This window comes from Rutidosis leptorrhynchoides, chromosome 9, assembly GCF_046630445.1.
Source record: "Rutidosis leptorrhynchoides isolate AG116_Rl617_1_P2 chromosome 9, CSIRO_AGI_Rlap_v1, whole genome shotgun sequence".
Classification (NCBI taxonomy): Eukaryota; Viridiplantae; Streptophyta; class Magnoliopsida; order Asterales; family Asteraceae; genus Rutidosis; species Rutidosis leptorrhynchoides.
The window spans coordinates 53,337,306-53,344,583 of record NC_092341.1 but is presented as its reverse complement, the minus strand read 5'-3'; positions in this window follow the sequence as shown (position 1 = coordinate 53,344,583).

Below are 7,278 nucleotides of genomic sequence, written 5' to 3'. Positions count from 1 at the left end.
TTTAGTTACATGTTATAGGAGCATGTAAGCGCGAATTCTAAAGATAGATCTATCGGGTTTAACACCCCCATCCTGTAGGCTGCACTAGACATAAGAACTAGTGGGCGGATGTTTAGTACTTCGAGGATTATTTATACACTTGCGAGTGTACATATCTATCTTTGCGAAGATGACTTATTATATTATTGTTAAGGTTGGTTACTGAGGCCTCAACATAAGCAGAATGGTTTTATACACTTACGAGTGTACATATATTTATAAACGGAAATCTTGTGGTCTATTAATATATTGAAATGATTGTTATGATAAACCTATGAACTCACCAACCTTTTGGTTGACACTTTTAAGCATGTTTATTCTCAGGTACGAATTAAGTCTTCCGCTGTGCATTTGCTTAATCTAAAAGATATTACTTGAAGTCATTCATGGCATATTTAGGACAGTACCTCACAATGGGACCAGATGTTGATGATTTCGTCCAGGTGGATAAGGACGGGTCACTACACAAGTAAACTCGGAACCCTTACTACGACGCCATTGAACTTTAAAAGTCCTAACCTCTTTATGCCTCAACCTTTTGACCTTCTCATCGAGTATGGCAATCGGCTCCTCAATATACTCTAACTTATTGTTTAGCTCAATTTCGTCTAACGGCACCCATGATGAATCATCCGCAAGACACTTACGGAGATGGGAAACATGAAATGTATTATGAATCCCCACAAGCTCTTTGGGTAATTCCAAACGATACGCGACTTCACCAACACGAGCTAAAACCTTAAATGGCCCAATAAACCGAGGAGCTAACTTTCCCCGTTTTCGAAACCGAATAACACCTTTCCATGGCGAAACCTTAAGTATCACCATGTCACCTTCTTGAAATTCGATCATTCGCCTACGTTTGTTGGCATACGACTTTTGTCTATCTTGAGCCTTTTTCAAATGACCCCGAATCATATCAATCTTGCTATTCGTTTCTAAGATCAAATCGGTACTCCCGATTTCTTTTTGGCCAATTTCACCCAACAAATCGGAGTTCGACACCTCCGCCTATAAAGCATCTCGTAAGGTGGCATCCCGATACTAGTATGATAACTATTATTGTACGAGAATTCCACCAAAGGTAAGTGCTCATCCCAACTACCACCGAAATCAATAATACACGCCCGCAACATGTCCTCCAATGTTTGATTCGTACGTTCGGTTTGACCGTCTGTTTGAGGATGATACGCCGTGCTCAATTTCAATTGTGTACCCATATCCTCATGAAACTTTTCCCAAAATCGAGATGTAAAACGAGTATCTCGATCCGAAATAATAGATATAGGAACCCCATGTCGAGCGACTACCTCTTTGATAAACAATTTAGCCAAAGTCTCTGATGATATTGCTTCCCGAATGGGAAGAAACAAGCCACTTTTCGTTAATCGATCAACTATCACCCAAATCAAATCAAATTGGGTTCTCGCCGTTTTAGGTAACTTTGTGATGAAATCCATGGTAATGTGCTCCCATTTCCATTTCGGGATTTCTAACGGTTGTAACTTACCATACGGCTTTTGGTGCTCGGCCTTAACTTGCAAACACGTGACGCATTGCTCAACATACTTTACAACATCACGTTTCATGCCCGGCCACCAATAATCTTTTCTCAAATCAAGATACATTTTCGTCGCGCCCGGATGAATGGAATACTTTGACTTATGTGCTTCATCAAGTAGCACTCGTCGATAATCCCCCATCTTAGGCACCCACACTCTTCCGTGAAAAGACAACAAACCACGCGAACCCATAGTAATAAATTCCGATTGCCCCACAATTTGTTCCGCATGCTTGTTGTGAACGTAAGCTTCAATTTGAATCACACCAAGTTTTTCAAGAAAATCGTTAGTAATAATCATACGTAACAATCCCAATCATAACGCCGGGTGATGACTCTTTCGACTTAACGCATCCGCGACCACATTCGCCTTGCCCAGATGATAAAGTATCTCACAATCGTAGTCTTTCACCACATCCATCCATCTACGTTGACGATAATTCAAATCTCTTTGATCAAAAAGATGTTTCAAACTCTTGTGATCCGAATAAATTGTACACTTGACACCATACAAGTAATGGCGCCAAATTTTCAACGCATGAACAACCGCCGCCAACTCAAGATCATGAGTCGGATATCTCGTCTTGTGTTCCTTTAATTGTCGAGAGGCATAAGCGATGACTTTACCTCTTTGCATTAGAACACACCCGAGCCCATTTAAAGAAGCATCACAATAAACCGTCATGTCTTCCACACCTTCCGGTAACAATAACACCGGAGCTTGACATAACTTCTCTTTTAACAATCGAAAAGCAATTTCTTGCTCGTTCTCCCAATTAAAACTCGCATTCTTTCTCGTTAACTTCGTCAATGGAGAAGCGATCTTAGAAAAGTCTTGGATAAAACGACGATAATAACCGGCCAATCCGAGAAAACTTCGGATTTCCGTAGGCGTAGTCGGTCGTCCCCAACTCTTTACCGTCTCTATCTTCCCCGGATCTACTTGAATACCATTTTCGTTAACAATGTGGCCAAGGAACTGAACTTCCCTTAGCCAAAATTCACATTTGGAGAATTTAGCATACAACTTCTCCTTTCGCAACATTTTTAACACACTCCGCAAATGATGTTCATGTTCCTTCATACTCTTCGAATAGACAAGTATGTCGTCAATGAACACAATTACCGACTTGTCCAACATAGGTTGGCACACTCGGTTCATAAGATCCATGAATGCCGCCGGTGCATTCGTAAGACCAAAAGGCATTACTACGAATTCAAAATGCCCATAACGCGTTCGAAAAGCCGTTTTCTCGATGTCTTCCTCACGGACCCGCATTTGGTGATAGCCGGACCGTAGGTCGATTTTAGAGAAATACGTTGCACCTTGAAGTTGGTCGAACAAATCGTCAATCCTAGGCATTGGATAACGATTCTTGATCGTCACTTTATTCAACTCCCGGTAATCGATGCACATCCGCATACTACCATCCTTCTTCTTCACAAATAAAACCGGAGCGCCCCATGGCGAAGCACTCGGTCGAATGAAACCCTTCTCAAGCAACTCTTGGGTTTGATTTAACAACTCTTGCATTTCCGTTGGTGCTAAACGATAAGGAGTTTTAGCAATGGGGTAGCCCCCAGAACCAACTCAATGCGAAATTCAACTTGTCTTTTCGCCGGAACACCCGGTAACTCATCCGAAAAAACGTCTTCAAATTCATTCACCACCAGAATTTCACGAATGGGTGGTGGCTCATCACGAGTATCAACAACATGGGCAAGAAAAGCCATGCCACCACCAACCAAAAAATGACGTGCCCGTGCAAAAGTGCATATCGGCACAAGTCTTCTTCGTTTATCGCCATGAATAATTAACTCTCCCCCACTAGGGGTCTTCACTCGAATAGATTTTTCATGGCATACAATATCGGCTCTATTATGATCGAGCCAATCCATACCAACAACGATATCAAAATCACCCAAAGTCATCGGGATGAGGTCGATTTCAAAGTTTTCGACACCAAACACAACATTACAATTTTTACACACATCAACCACTAGCACCGTCTTGCCATCCACTATTTCAACTTCTACCGGACGACTTAACTTAGCTAACGGTTTATTAAGTTTAGGCACAAATTTTGGTGACACAAACGACAAGTTTGCACCACTATCAAAGAGTATCCTTGCCGGATTTGAATTAACCATGAAAGTACCTGAGACAACATCGCTAGATTGCTTGGCCTCCTCATTGGTCATCAAATAATTTTGACCCCTAGCCATACCCGCCGCCTTCTCTAATCGCTTAACATTATCGTTGCGCAATTCGGGACACTCCGGCCTCTTGTGCCCCTATTTGTTACAATTAAAACAAACGATTTTGTTGGAAGATGAGTTCGTACAATCACGGGCCAAGTGCCCTTGTCGACCACAATTGTAGCACGTGGGCCCAAAACTCTTAGAAGCCCCCTTTTTCGCACTACCGACGCTCTCAGTCACACTCTTGTTCTTCTTGTTCGAGTGGCTAGTAGCTTCAAATTTTCGTTTGCCAAAGGTGAAGTCACTCTTTCTTAGAGCAAGCGACTCAAAACCCTTAGCGATGTCAAATAGCTCATCAAAAGTCTTCGCCGAATTCCTACTAATCCTTTCTTGATAGTTATCATTCAAGGTTCGGTAGAAATCTTCTTTCAACATGTGATCGTTCCCGTCATACTCCGGGCAAAATTGGGTCTTTGATAAGAAAGTGGACTTGAGAGTGTTCAAATCCATTGACCCTTGCCTTAAAGTACGTAACTCGTCCTTAAGCTTTGAAAGATCGGCCGAAGTTCGGTACTCCCTGAAAAATTCCTCTTTAAACTCGTCCCACGTCAAACTCATACTTTGTTCTTCGCCATAAAGTCGGATTTTCGCATCCCACCACAACTTGGCATCACCCCTCATCATGCTACTACCAAACCTCGTCTTTTTATCGAGAGGGCACTCACTAGTACGGAAAGCCCCCTCCATATCGGATATCCATCGAGCACTCTTTAAAGGGTCTCGTTCACCTTCAAAGGTGGGAGGTTGAGCATCTTTGAAGTTTTTATAGTGGAAGTCTCGTCTTCCCGCGTTATCCTCTTTAAGAACAATCTTAACTTGTTCCTTGACTAGATTGACTACTTGCTCGTCAATCGAATCCAAGAACATATTCTTAACATCCTCTAAGAAGGCCTCATGACGCCTTTGCATAATGGCCTCAACCTTGGCCGTAAACTCAGCATCCTCGCTCGAACCCCCTTCATTGGTCTCGGGTCCGTTTCTCGTCTTCATACTATAAAACGGAAAAGGTTAAGCAACGAACGAGAAAACTTAACACATATGTATATACATATACACCACACTACCCCATCTTGCTCAACAATCATCGTACATCACTTGTTTGACACGATTTGAACTCGTAACAATGGTAGCTAATCATTGTTACGCGAGCACGTCGCATTAACTTGCTAGTACAACGTCTATCTTGCTTGATGATTGCTAACACAACACAAAACAATTAGCGCAAGGTTAGTTCACATAAACCTAAGCACTAATCAACTCCCGGTCCGACCCGTCTCCTACAAGTCCCGCGTAAAGTGCATACACAAATAAATCTAAGTCTAGGCACCTATCTCAAGTCGCCTAAATCCCTTAGACCATGCTCTGATACCACTTGTAACGACCCAACCCAATATACAATCGAACACGCATAAAATAAATATTTTTTTACAGGGGAGTGCGCCACGCGCACTACCTCAGGGGGCGCGGCGCGCACAGGCCTATTTTTAGTTCTGTCCAAATTTTCAATTTTTCAAATAAAGATCTCCCACTTCCCGACATATTTAGACGAAACACTTTACACAACATGTTCTAATATGAAAAACTCATACGATTCAAACATAAAATGAGTTTTACAAAACGGGGCCCACATCGGACGTTTTACGAGTTTCATACGAAAGTCCGAGTTTCGACCACACTAGTTTAAATTCCAAACGACACTATGAGCATGGTGTTTGGGGTTAAACTACCCATATCTTGGTCATAATCCAAAAGCTATCACATCCCAAAAGCGTCCCCTAAACAACAAGCGGGATCTCTAATCCAATCGAAGGCCCTTACCTTTGTCGACGTCGGAGCCTATAAAAGGATAAACAACGAGAGTAGACAAGTAGTTTAATGTTACCAAGCTAAGGGTATATTTCTGGTTTAAACCCACGTAGAATTAGTTTTAGTACTTGTGCCTATTTCGTAAAACATTTATAAAAACAGCGCATGTATTCTCAGTCCCAAAAATATATATAAAAGGGAGCAAATGAAACTCATAATACTGTATTTCGTAGTAAAAATACATATAACGTCATTTAACAAGTGCAAGGTTGGCCTCGGATTCACGAACGTATCAATATTGAGATTCAATATTGCAGGAAAGTACGTAGACGCAACGGAAATGATAAACACTAGATTGACCTCACGAGCATACCCATGAACCATACCCATCACCTCCATAGCTATAACCCATAATTTCCTTAGCTTCGACTCATTAAAAAAAAACTATTTTGAAATCACTCAGACAGCACTCGGTCATAATATTTTATGTATACTAATAATATCTTGAAATAATACAGAGCAAATATATATATATATATATATATATATATATATATATATAAATCGATTGAGAGAGTTTAGAGAAATATATTTTCAAGTTTCTATGAAATAATGAAACCTATTGAATTCTATTTATAATAGATTTTTGAATTATTAAAGTGAATTATTAAAGTATAAATTATTAAAGTGAATTATTAAAGTATGAATTATTAAAGTGAATTATTAAAGTATGAATTATTAAAGTAAATTATTAAAGTATGAATTATTAAAGTGAATTATTAAAGTATGAATTATTAAAGTATGAATTATTAAAGTGAATTATTAAAGTGAATTATTAAAGTTAAAGTAAAGTAAAGGTAAAGTTAAAGTATAGTAAAAGTATAAAAACTATGTATGTATAATATGCGTATAAATATATATAATATTAATTTAAATAGTTATATATATTTAATGAAATAAAATATAAATATCGTTATATTTATTATACTGGTTAAGTAATGAGTTGTCAAAAGTGATTCTAGATATTTATAAAAGTTATATACGTTTTAATAATAAAGTTCTTTTTAAACTGAAAACGTCTTTGTACGTTTGAAAATAGATTAATAGAATATTATGAAAACCAATTCTCCACTAACTTTTGTCTAACTTTCGTAAATGACACTTTTTATTTTTATTTATTAATAGCTTTACAAATTATTCTGAATATCGTTAAGAGGAATAGATTTTCTCAAATCATAGTGGACCTCTCAACAGAGACTTGTAATCATATTTCAATGTTTCTGATAATTCAATCATTTAATATATTTTTTTTAGTTTCGTCGAAAATTATATTGAAACAAATACGTTCGTGTAAAGTATTATACGTTTAATACTTTATTAATATTCTCAAGTTATAATATATACATATACATATCTATTTATATATAACGGTTCGTGAATCGTCGGAATTTGGTCGAGGTTATAATGAATGTATGAACATAGTTTAAAATTCTTGAGATTTAACTTAACAAACTTTGCTTATCGTGTCGGAATAATATAAAGATTAAAGTTTAAATTTGGTCAGAAATTTTCGAGTCGTCACAGTACCTACCCGTTAAAGAAATTTCATC